Source organism: Dendrobates tinctorius, unplaced genomic scaffold (genome assembly GCF_039654945.1).
Source record: "Dendrobates tinctorius isolate UK_male_01 unplaced genomic scaffold, ASM3965494v1 ptg000075l, whole genome shotgun sequence".
NCBI classification, from domain to species: Eukaryota; Metazoa; Chordata; class Amphibia; order Anura; family Dendrobatidae; genus Dendrobates; species Dendrobates tinctorius.
In genome coordinates, this window is record NW_027361743.1 from 16,464,459 (window position 1) to 16,477,365 (window position 12,907).

The 12,907-nt window shown below is 42.0% G+C and overlaps 1 protein-coding gene across 4 annotated transcripts in view; it reads right to left on the bottom strand.

Moving 5' to 3' along the window:
* SGCG (sarcoglycan gamma) overlaps nt 1-12,907 on the bottom strand; it is a 390,616-nt gene that overhangs the window by 9,874 nt on the left and 367,835 nt on the right. The gene's annotated exons all lie outside the window — the stretch shown is intronic.

Here is a 12,907-nt window from a genome sequence, read left to right on the forward strand (position 1 = left end):
TGCAAAATTACAATGTCTCACCCTTCCGATGACTCCCCGGGATAAGAGTAGCTGTGACTTTAGACTTTACTGTACAGGGCCAACTACCCCACCTGTGGCATGCACAGAGAGGAGGTAATGAGAAGCTTAGGAAGATGACAGTCCATTGAGGAACAAGGCCAGTTGATCGGAGGATCACAACCTGGCTTCTCTGAACATTTCGATGGGGCTCAGGTGACCAGTGGGTCCAAATCCCGAGTACCCCAAATACATCCATGGGGATCAGGTGACTGGTGGGTCCAAATCCCAAATACCCCAAATGTATCCATGGTTCAGCGATGGTCAATGGAGCAGATCTGTATTATTTCAGCCGGGGCCCCGGTCCCCTAAGCTGGCATACTGTAGAATGACAAATCTGTGTCCCTCATGATGGAGCCATAATATCTTGACTGCTGTCCTGTAGAGAGTCTCTGGTTCTTTTGATGTTTGCTGTCTGGAAGTATTTCTGTCTGATGTTACAGAGGCATATATATTCTTTTTATATTTAACAACTGTCCTTCAAAACAGCAGCAAAAGGGATGGAGTGGTGACAAGATCAACTTGCAGTGTTTACTTATTTAATCTATTTGCTTAGTTTTTTCCCCCTCTGTTTTGAAAGTCAACAAGCTAGCTGGCCTGGACAATGTGTAATCAACATATCAGCAAACATCATTGTGCATTTATCCTGCATCTCTAGTCATCCAAGATAACAGCACAATATGTTAAATCAAATGTCAAACAAAAAGTCAATATTACAGGCTTATATGAACAAAAGCCTGTGTTTTGTTGACCAACCAGAAAGAAATACATACATTCAAAAGTCAACATATACAGTTAGGTAACAGTCATTGACTCCTGGCTTAATGAAAATAGACGTCTGGTTAATTTAGATAAATTGCTGTGTTGTCACAGTTCCTTGCAGGCCATTTGCTATAAAAACTAAGAGGTCAGTTCCTTTACATCCTCACGCATGGATGCCAAATCTCCTTCCGAGAGTTACCACCTCCTTGCATTCAGCATTAGGTAGTGTGGATTTGGAAGTGTAGCTACAGAGGAGGGTGAGGAGTAGAGTTGAGTTTGGATGGAGGTACAATGGTCACCACTAGTGATGAGCGAATGTGCTTGAAAAAGATGAGTGACTTCGGCATGCTCAATAATTATGTTTGAGTCCCTGCGCCTGCATGTCTCGTGGCTGTTTGACAGCTGCAACAGATGCAGGGATTGCCTAACAAACATATTTTTCGATCATGCTGAAGACAATCAGCACTCAAGCATGCTTGGATAACACCTTATCCAAGCATGTTCTCTCATATCTAATCACCACCTCTCTTTCCATATCGCCAATGCACTGTCCAGGCCAGCACCCTATATCACATGTGAAAGCCCCTCCAGAGGGCATGGAACATATCAACCATGAATTTGATTCATGATCAATCCTCATTTTTCCCAACATCTGGGGAACCATCAAGGGGCCTACATTTATATTATATATGGCAACATGAAGCCATATCTATCTATCTATCTATCTATCTATCTATCTATCTATCTATCTATCTATCCATCTATCTATCTTATCTATATAATTGCCTTAAATTGTCTGTCATCCACTTCCGTCTGGATGTCCCCGAATCCCACAATCCACTGCGCCGCACCGGATGTACACCGACCGCCATATTGGAACACCCAAGTGAGGCCGCTCGGATCCAGGTCGCCGCTGCGATCCCGACTGCTGCTGGAATCCCAGCTGCCGCTCGGATCCAGGCCACCGCTGCGATCCCAACCGCCGCTGGGATCCCAGCAGCCGCTCGGATCCAGGCAGCCGCTGCGATCACGAACGCCGCTGCGATCCTGCCTGACTACAGGCGCCGGATCCCGCCCACCCACCTCTGTGCAGTCACAGCCAGCAGGAATGACCACGGCTTGAGGCCTGTGCTGGAGATTGGGTGCAGCCACCCTCTGGTGGCGCCGCAAACCATCTCCAGCACAGGCCGCAAAACACCGTCTTTCCTGCTGGCTGTGACTGCACGGAAGTGGGTGGGCAGGCACCCCCTGCGTTATGTTACTGCCCTCCCGATGAAATAGCATCGGGCATACATCTAGCATTTAATGCCAAAGACAGACAAGATCCTTTCCCAGTAGTTAAGGAAAGCCTTCCTAAAGCTTACTTTCAGTCCCTGACACTACACATTAGCCTTCATGAAACCCTCCATGTACATAGAACCTTAGCTGAACTCACACTACAGCTACAAAGAGTTAAATGATATCATATTCAACTGTATATAACACTACACTATTTTCTAAAGGCCACCAAGTTTTTTTTTTTTTTTGGGGGGGGGTCCAATCCAATAAATGAATTCCCGTTGTGTAAATATTGCTTGTATTTTATCATTCCCACTTATTTTTATCCAACTCAGTCTCATAGTTTGAGATTACGTTGACCTTCTTTTGCAGAATTCGAAAGACTCCATAAAGAAACATAACTTACAAAGAACAAGAAACATGTCATGTACCATTCTCCTGCTGAAAAGAATAGATAGACGAGGAGGTTCAGCCTTTCAATTTCTACAGTATGGCTGAAGAACATGACAGGAACCAAAAGGTCACTGCTAAAATATTAAAGTCAGCCAAACTCTCTTAAAAACCCCACCATTATTGATACCAGAGATGCCACCTTTAGAAAATCCCTCATAAGAATTATATCACACCTAATTGTACATTGCATTGTCGGGATACTAAAAATAATATTAATACATTTCTTAACATCTCACGGTTCCTATGAATATGACATCTTTTCTCCTGACTGTTTGCTATTCTTTGGCCGCCTACTCAATTAGTACTCTTCAGGAATGAGACGTTTTACCTTACAAGACACAATAATACGATCACAGAAATTGATTTATCCTGAGTTCTATGACACTCCTGTTGCAATAAAGCATCTGCTGTGACACGAGAGTCGGCACATAAAAATGTCAAGCAAAATTCAGTAGCTGCGTAAAAGCTGTAAAATTAGGGCAAAGAAATAAAAATAAGACAAACTCTGATCAAGACAAAAATCTCCCATAAATAACCATTTACACTGCCGCTGCTGAATTCCACCTTGCGCTTGTTGGCAGAGACTTGGAGTAGACTGAGCGGAAATGAACATGAGTGGTCATTAAGGGAAGTTATTACAATACAGTACTCAAGTAGTAAGAACATGACTGCTGATGCTAAGGAGGTCGTAACGTGACCAGCATGAATATTTCCTTATGACTATGACCAAGCAATAACGAAATTATTAGTTTTCATAGAAAACTGATAGCAGAAAAAAATACATAGTTTATCAGAGCAGGCACTAATGTGAAGAAGGCAGGAGTTGTGGTGCTAGTCAGAGGGCGGGCCCACCAGAGGATTCTCCGATTTCCCGGTGGGCCAGTCCAACCCTGTATCTAACCTGTTTTGTTATTATCATTTTTTTATCTTAGGATAATTGTATAGAAGAAATATGTTTGTAAGGCACCAGAACTTCCCCAATTGTTTCCTTTATTAAATTGTGTAAAAAAAAAAAAAAAATTGGCAAATATAGCAACATTTTGGATGTCTTTTTGAGGTAAATTAAAAGTTTATTGAGTTTTACAGGGTAAGTCAAAACAGCAAAGTGATAACAATGAGGTACAACATCAAAAACAGTCGTACAATGCAGTCAGTGTTCGCAATATACATTTATTATAACTATTTGAAACTTTCTTTTTGAACTTCACGGCATAACCAAATATAAGGGGAGAAGAAGCGGAGGTAGAAGTGAGGGAAATATAAAAAAGGAGAAGAGGGAGGTAAGGAAAGCCAGATTTGGGGGGAGAACCAGGGAAGGAGTGAAACGGGAGGAGAGTACGGGGGGGGTGAGATACCTAAGAGAGGAGAAGAGACTCTCACCTAGATGGATATCAGTCTATTATTTATATGGAAGGTAAAGTATAGAATTATATGGGAACAGAAGACCTCAACCAAGGAGTCAGCCAAGTGTTTAATTCCTGTGACTCTATGATGATGATTCAAGGAGCCCAAGTGCCTAAGATTTTGTCCACCATACCTGAGGATTGAGCAGTTAGTTCCTCCATTTTGAGGATGTCATTTTTTAGCACGAGTAGGGGGTTCCCTTTGATTCCAATGTCTAGAAATCAATCTCCTAGCTGCCGATGAGAAGTGTCTTAGCAGACCTCCTTTAAAATCAGTAGCCAGAATGTTGTAAATGGATAGCGTGGCTAAGGCCATAGATGGATGTACCTTGGTTATGGAGATTTTATAGAACAGTTCAAATATTGCTTTATATAAAATGTCTTATAGTGGGGCATGACCACCATATATGGGAATATCAACCAGTCTCATTGAGACATCTCCAACTAGTAGAAGAGGGCAAGGGTAATGTTGTATGCATAGTCAGGGGGCATCAGTACCACCTTGATGGTATTTTATTGTTCCTCTCCTGCGATAATAAGCAAAGTGAGAACTTGTATGTGAGAAAGAGTAATTTGGAATGTTACTCTTTCCAACTCTTCCTCCCATTTTGCGAAAAGCGTGGAATGGGGGGACTGCATTAGAAGTCTGGTCATCCTGAAAAATTCCATAAATTAATGAGACAGTGTGACCTGGAGGATCCTTCAGTAGGTATAGACCTTCAAAGGGAATGAGAGGCCTAAAAATATTAGATTGTGTTGACATAGACTTTAAAAAGAAAATCCTTAATTGCAACGTTTGGAATGATGGGTTATGATAGAGGGGAGTCAAAGGATCTGGAGTAGAGGAGAGGTGGAATAGTTTATTGCCTTAGGAAAAAAGAGGAATGAGAGGGTATTAATGTTTGCATTACTATTGGTCATTGTCCATATTGCTGTAAGGGAGTGTTATTCTGGATTGCAAAGTTTCTATTTCAACTAATTTCTTGGTTGTGACACAGTGGAATAAATCTAAGATGCATGTACTTCAAGAAGCACAGCTATAGAGGAGGAAATCTGGGAGGGCCGCCCCGCCTGACTGTTTAACTTTGCTCACTAAATGATAAGACAAATAATGACATTTATGGGCCCAGATAAATCTAGTTAGATCTGTTTTAAGCCAGGAAAAGGAGGAGGTGGGCTAATAAAGGGGTATGGGGGGGGGGGGTAGGAGGTCCCATTTAATTGCATAGATTCTTCCGAACTATGATAACTGGAGCATATTCCACTTTTCAAGATCCAGCTCTGTTTTGCGTAATGCACAAAGAAATTGGTACTACGTAGATTAGAAGGATCTGGAGTTATTTTAATACCTAAATAAGTAAGGGAATCTATTTGCCAGTGAAAAGGAAATGAAGAACGCAAACTGGGCAACTAATGTTGAGGGAAGTGAGATATTGAATATTTCAGACTTGTGGTAGTTTATCTTGAAACTGCCAAATTGGTGTAATTCAGATATAACGTTTGGTAAACTAGTAATCGGGGAGGATATGTACAGAAGTTTGTGTTCTTTTGTTCGGATAGGAACGCATTTGATCGAGATGTTGTTTCGAAGGGCCACTGCTAAATGTTCCAAAATTAGTATATAGAATAAAGGGGATAGAGGGCATCCCTGGCGAGTGTTGTTATGTATTTGTAAAGCCTGGAAAAGTGATCCATGAAATCTAACTTGGGCTCAGAAAGAGGTATAAAGGGCTGATATTCTGTATAGCATGACGCCTTGCAGACCAAGGCTCCGAAGAGCAGAGCCTGAAACATGAATTCCCAGTGCCCCTGTCAAAGGCTTTCTCAGAATCAATTGACAGAATTCACATGCGAGGACCAGATCTCCTTGGTTGATCTATGAGATATATAGTTCTGATTGTGTTATCTCTGCCTTTACAACCAGGTACAAACCCTATCTGGTCTTGACTTATCACCGAGGGCAAGAGGGAGATCAACTTTACCTATCAATAGACATCCGTATTGATAAAAGATATCAGGCGTTAGCTGCTACAATGTGAGGGCTCTTTCCCAGGTTTGGGGAGAACTGTAATATGTGCCATAATGGATTGGGAATGATCCCCCTGAAGAAATATGGTTACACATTGATAACAATAAAAAACTCAGTGAATCCAAACATAGTTTTATATGACTGCATAACCATCTGGGCCTGGATTCTTTTCAGGTTTTGTCTCTCAAATGCAAGTCACCTCCTCCAGGGCAAAATCATCTTCAAGACTCAGCAGAGCCTCAGACTGCAAGGGGCTGGGTGTAAGTGTGAGGAGATATGATCTTATTTTCTCCTGATGTAGGGGGTATGATATATTACGTTTGTTTATGCCTCTGCCTTTCTCTTTTGTCCTGGTGCCGTATATTATAGTGTATGTATATTTGTAATATATGATGGCACTGCTACATGACTTAGTGTATTACCACTCTTATACAATGATACTGCTACACTGTTATGTGTATTACCGTGTCCTGCTGATTGTATATATGTACAGTATAATGTTATACTTTTGTAATGCTGCTATATAGAGTGTATAGGGTAAGTGTAGTTACTGGGTTGGCCACTAAATGGGGAGGCATTATAATGTTCAGCTTTCAGCTAGTGAATAGGATAGGAAAGGGTTAACAACAGGAGGGGCTGCTGTGTGGTAAGCTAGGAATGTTCATTTAGGTAGTCAGAAGGCGAGGGCGCCCGGACAGTCCACATGGGCTCTAGGCCCAGGACAACACAGCAGTCACGTAACGTTAAAGAGAAGCTTAGCCATTCGGAGTCTATAGGACAGAAGTATGGTATCAAGCAGCAGGACAGCAGCAGTTCTTAGCCGGAGAAAGGAAGCAGTCCGGGAAAGTACAGGGCGCAGAATATTCAACATGTGGCAGATAGTTGCATGGGCCTATGCTCTCAGGACCAGGGCGAAACGGGCCAGAGAATCCCCAAGCACAGGAAGTCTCATCAGGGAGAAAGCTGTGATACCGCCTAAGGCGCTATTACCCTGTAATGTACTGAAGGACGTGGAACTAAGTACAGGGAAAGAACATAATGAGAACTGCATTGAACTTACTGTTGATGTTGTAACTAACAAGAATGTGCTGCCAAGTTATTCAAGTAAAGTTTCACTTGTTGCATTTGTACCGGACTGTGTCTCAATTCTTGCGAAACCAATTGCAGAAAGGTTTCAGCACCACAGTGGTATCCCTGATGGCGTAGTGAGAGAAGACACAGGTATGCTGGTGAGAGAATGCTGTTTTCATGTAAGAGGAGGCTAGGGCACAGATGCGCCAGAGTGCTCAGCCATGACTACGGTCCTGGACCTCTCTTACACTGACGATGGGGTGTGGAGAGATCACTAAAGTGACCCCTAATATTATAGAGAGATTTATAACAGTCACTAAAGCTAGACAGAATATCCTGGGTACTATGTTTGGTACTTTTTTCCCTTCTGAGTTATTAAGAAAGGGAATGGAGGTGGTTAGAGTTTGTGGGTGCATTGCATTTGATAGTAATTTGCTGCTCCTGTTACCTAAGTGGTTAAGCAACTTCTATCGCATTCTCTTATGCATTGGGATTTCTGGTCTAGAATGGCTAGGAGTTGATGTTGGGTGGTAGAGAGTTTAGAGTAAGCAGAGCGGGATGAATGACCCTTATGTTGCTGTTCTTATATAGTGATTTATGGGATGAGAGAGAAGCTATCTCCTCAGCAGGTTCTTTCTTTAGGTGTGCCCTGTGAGATAATACTTTGAAGGACACTTTTATGTGTCTCCCATTTGATAGAAGGGGCGGTAGGGTCACTGTCAGGGTCAGACACAAAGTTCTGGATAGCTTGCTTGAGATCTGATCTGTGATGCAAAGAGTATCAAGATTCTGGTTGAGGCGCCATGTGTAACTGAGCCTCATATGAGAACGTAGCTGCATGGAAAAATATATAAGGCGTGATCCAACTATATTATGGACAACTGCTGGGACCTGCGGTGACCAGCAAGAAGGGAAACTTATCTCCCCTTTACACAATGGATGCATGTCAGCTGCTCCATTCATTTTCTATGGAGTTGCTAGAAAAAGCTGAACATCATGTTTGGCGGCCTCTTGGGGAAATGAATGGAGCAGAAATTGAGCATGCACACTTCCATTTCATTCTAATGAGGATATAAGTGCCCCATTCTGCCTATTGGCACAGGTCCCAGTGTTCAGAATCCTACTGATCAATAAATTATCAACTAACCTTGAGATAGGTGATAACTTGTGTTCACCAGAGAACTTTTTTAAACTCTCCTTCACCGCTGGTCCTGCCCTGCCTTAGAACTTCTTGTGTAACTCAGCTCCAGTCCATCAGTTCCTCTTCACCGAGTCTCCTCTGCTTCCTTCTGTACTACTACTTAGTCGTACCCGGTGACGTTTTCTCAACACTACTTCATAGGCATCCCGTGATTCCTGTTTGCCCTCCCATTTGCCGTTCTTCCACCAGAGCCTCTGTTCTTCCATCTGAACCACCCAGCTGCACCAACGTCATCAGTCCGTGCTACATAACTGCTCAATGGACTTCAAGGATCCACTTCACCAGGTGAGACATAACAGTATATTATAGATGACCATCAGAACATCTCAAAACATTTCTCACATCTCCAGTCATGTTGATGGTGCCAGGAGGAACAGTTGTGGAGACTATTATTTATTTGTATCTGTTTTTCCTTTTTACTTGATCACTTATGAAAATAAAGGGATTTGAGTGCCAGGTATATCATAAAAAACTGCTGCTAATATAAAGTCAACTTTTCACTTTACTATCTTAATGATTTTTATTGCCCAGAAGCATCATCTTAGTAAACATCTATTGTGTACTTTGAGGTCACAGTGTCTGCAAAATAGAAAAGCAAAACCACACAAAGAACAGGTAATAGCTGGGCTACTTCAGCAGATATATGACTAGCTGATTTGGTAAAGTATTATTAGCAAAGAGCGCGCTGACCTTACTTCAATAATGCAGTGATTCATGAGATAATTAGAAAACGACAAAGGCCTAAATAAAGTACAGTAATTCCATTTGTCAGGGTGCAGATGTTGTCATACGTCTTAAGTAATGTTAATTATCCTTTCAGATAACATTGGTGCAGAAACACAGCGACTTTGCCTTGAACAAGACATGGACAATACTTGATTTATAGTCAGCGCTGTCACAGACCATAACGCTTTGAGCAAGACTATCCTCAGTGGCCTCTTCCTGCTTGAAGGGTGTCTGACTATTTTCAAGGTATATTGAACCCCTTGCAAACACACAGTGGAAGCTGCAACTTTTCACCAATAGCATTGCTGCTCGTAGCTCCATATGACAACTATAAGTACATAACCTAAGATATAAACACGAAAGCATTAGCCCGGTTAGTCTTGATGAAGGGTTTGAAGTAAGATGCGACTGTGACGGGGTATACGACAGAGCAAGAAGGGACAACAGGCCGAGGGACGATCCAACGAGATTTATTAAGGCAGGGAGCATACAACATCAAATATCCATAATGTCCTTAGAGTCCATGAGAAGTCCACAATAAGTCCACACAATGGAAACAAATCCGGGCACCTCACGATAGTCCTTGTGCCAGATACGATAACAATAATCCTTGCAATAGTCCACAGGATTCCACACAATCCCACAGACGTCACGAACTGGCCTCAACTCAGTTCGTGACTCCTTCCACTTCCGCACTCAAATCACAACTGATCTTAAAAGAAGACTGTATTGTCAGGGCTCTTGGGATCAGCCCATCTGAAGGGGGGTAGGGGTCACACCTACTATTCAATGGTTTGGTCCATCAGAAGATTCTAGATATGTAAGGGCTCCACTGAGTCTACAGGATGTGTATTGTAGGTTATCTTCTGCTTAGGAAAACAATAGCCACAGTTCCACTAGCTGTTGACACAAGCCTAAATTAGATTATGGTCCAGGTACATCACAAGACATTGCAAAGTATTGGGGGAAGGAGACATGGTTAATTTACAGCAAATACAACCAGAGAAAAGTTAAATGACATATTATACAAAATACAGGACAGGGCAAAACTACAAATCATGACAGCGACAATTCATTGCGAGGCATGAGCGTCTCAATTAATTTGGCACATCTTTCTGTTGACATGCGCCATCACAAGAAGTGTGCTCCAGTCAGCGTACATTGTTGTCGTCATTGAGGTATGTCAATTCTGTCGGCCTCATTCGGCCGCACCCTGTCCCACTCAACTGGCCAAGACGTATGTAAAAATGCCAAAAGTCGCACAATATTGATTTGCTTAAAAAGTTTATGACATTTCAAATAGTTTTACATCATATTTCTGGCAAGCCGTTGTATTTTGGGTGTTTAAGGGTATGTGCACACGCTGCGGATTTGGCCCTGCAGATCTGCAGCAGTTCCGCAGGCAGTGTACTGTATAATGTTATCCTACGGCTGTGCACATGCGGAAAAGCTGCGGTTTGAAATCCGCAGCATGTCAATTCTTTCTGCGGATTCCGATGCAGTTTGACACCGATTCCATTGTCCAGGTGTCAAACCGCAGGGGAAAACCGCTGACCAATCCGCAGGAAAACCGCAGGTCACTTTACCTGCGGATCCGCACGTAAAAATCCGCAGGTGACTCCGCAGCGTGTGCACGCAGCCTAAATAGTATTGTCCACGATTACAAAAATGTGCCACTTTTATTCATGTGTAGCTTGGACGTTTCTGGAATGGTTCCCCTTAAAACAAGACAATCACAGACCAAATTCAATTTAAACAGTTTAACTTAGCTTTTCCTGCTCTTTATTTATAGCAGACGAGACAAAGCTTTATGTTACTTTATGAGGTACAATTACCTTGATGGTTACAACACTCAACAGAGGTACAAAATTATAACGGTATCATTGCACACAGTTGTGCTGTTTTCTACCACCAGAAAATACCACAGAACAAAAGTGTAACATCTCTCAAATGTTCCTGGTTCCTCCACAGAAGCCAGGCTCCAGTACTGTGTTACTTCACTTAGGCCTCAATTGTCTAGAGTTCAAACCACACAATGAAATTACCCAGGCCAGATCACAAGTCTCCAAGTCATCAGGTCTAAACTTCAGAAAAACACTCGGCTCCATATCCAGCCTCTCTAGCCCCGGTTTAACAAGCGGTCAATGCAATAGCTCACTGTCTGTTCGCCTGACAACCAACCTTTGCTTAGCGAAGCAGCCTATCACCTTTCTTTTCAAACACTCACCTAAATATTCTGTATGAATTCTCCATATAGCTCTCCTCAGACCCCTCATCATGCCTCCTGCAACCCAGCCAAATAACCAGTCCTCGGAAGACCTTCTGTCCACCACTGATTCTAATATCCAATCTGCACATGTATACATATCAAAATAGTGTCCACCAACATATCAATCTATAGGAGGGGCCTCAGATAGCCTGAAGCAATTACCTCATAATAGTAAATGGGTGCTCATGAAGCATAACATCAAAAAGGGATAAAAATTATCCAAAAGACACCACTTCACAAAGAAATAATTATTAGAAAACATCAATCTTTATTAGAAATATAACATACAAATATAAAGATAGCATGAATCATAGAATCATAGAATCATAGAATCGTAGAGTTGGAAGGGACCTCCTGGGCCATCTGGTCCAACCCCCTGCTCAAAGCAGGATTCGCTAAATCATCCCAGTCAGATGTCTGTCCAGCCTCTGTTTGAAGACTTCCATTGAAGGAGAACTCACCACTTCTCGTGGCAGCCTGTTCCACTCATTGATCACTCTAACTGTCAAAAAGTTTTTTCTAATATCTAATCTGTGTCTCTTCCCATTCAGTTTCATCCCATTGCTTCTAGTCTTTCCTTGTGCAAATGAGAATAAAGTTGATCCTTCTACAATGTGACAGCCCTTTAGATATTTGTAGACAGCTATTAAGTCTCCTCTCAGTCTTCTCTTTTGCAAACTAAACATTCCCAAATCCTGCAACCTTTCCTCATAAGACAGGGTTTGCAGACCGGTCACCATTCTGGTCGCTCTTTTCTGAACTTGCTCCAGTTTGTTGATGTCTTTTTTAAAATGTGGTGCCCAAAACTGGACACAATATTCCAGATGAGGTCTGACCAAAGAGGAGTAGAGGGAAATAATGACTTCACGTGATCTAGACTGTATGCTTCTGTTAATACATCCTAGAATTGCATTTGCCTTTTTTGCTGCTGCATCACACTGTTGACTCATATTCAGTCTGTGATCTATTAGTATACCCAAGTCTTTTTCACATGTGCTGTCACTTAGCCCTATTCCTCCCATTCTATATATGCTTTTTTCATTTTTATTGCCCAGATGTAGTACTTTGCATTTCTCCCTGTTAAAAACCATTCTGTTAGTTGCTGCCCACTTCTCCAGTTTATTTAAATCTTTTTGAATCCTCTCTCTCTCTTCTCTAGTATTAGCTATCCCTCCTAGCTTTGTGTCATCAGCAAATTTAATCAGTTTACCCTCAATTCCTTCATCTAAATCGTTGATAAAGATGTTGAACAATACAGGGCCCAGGACAGAGCCCTGTGGTACCCCACTTGAGACATTCTTCCAACTGGATGTGCAGCCATTTACGACCACTCTTTGGGTCCGATCACTAAGCCAGTTATGAATCCACCTAACAGTTGCCTTGTCCATTCCATACTTAGTCATTTTTTCAATAAGGATTGTATGAGAGACTTTGTCAAATGCTTTGCTGAAGTCAAGATATATTATATCTACAGCATTTCCTTGATCCACCCAATCAGTGATACCGTCATAGAAGGAAATTAAGTTAGTCTGACATGACTTATTAGTTAGAAACCCATGCTGACTCTGTTTAATCACTTCATTCTTATCCAGGTATTGACATACATGTTGTTTAATAATTTGTTCAAAGATCTTTCCTGGTATAGAAGTCAGACTCAC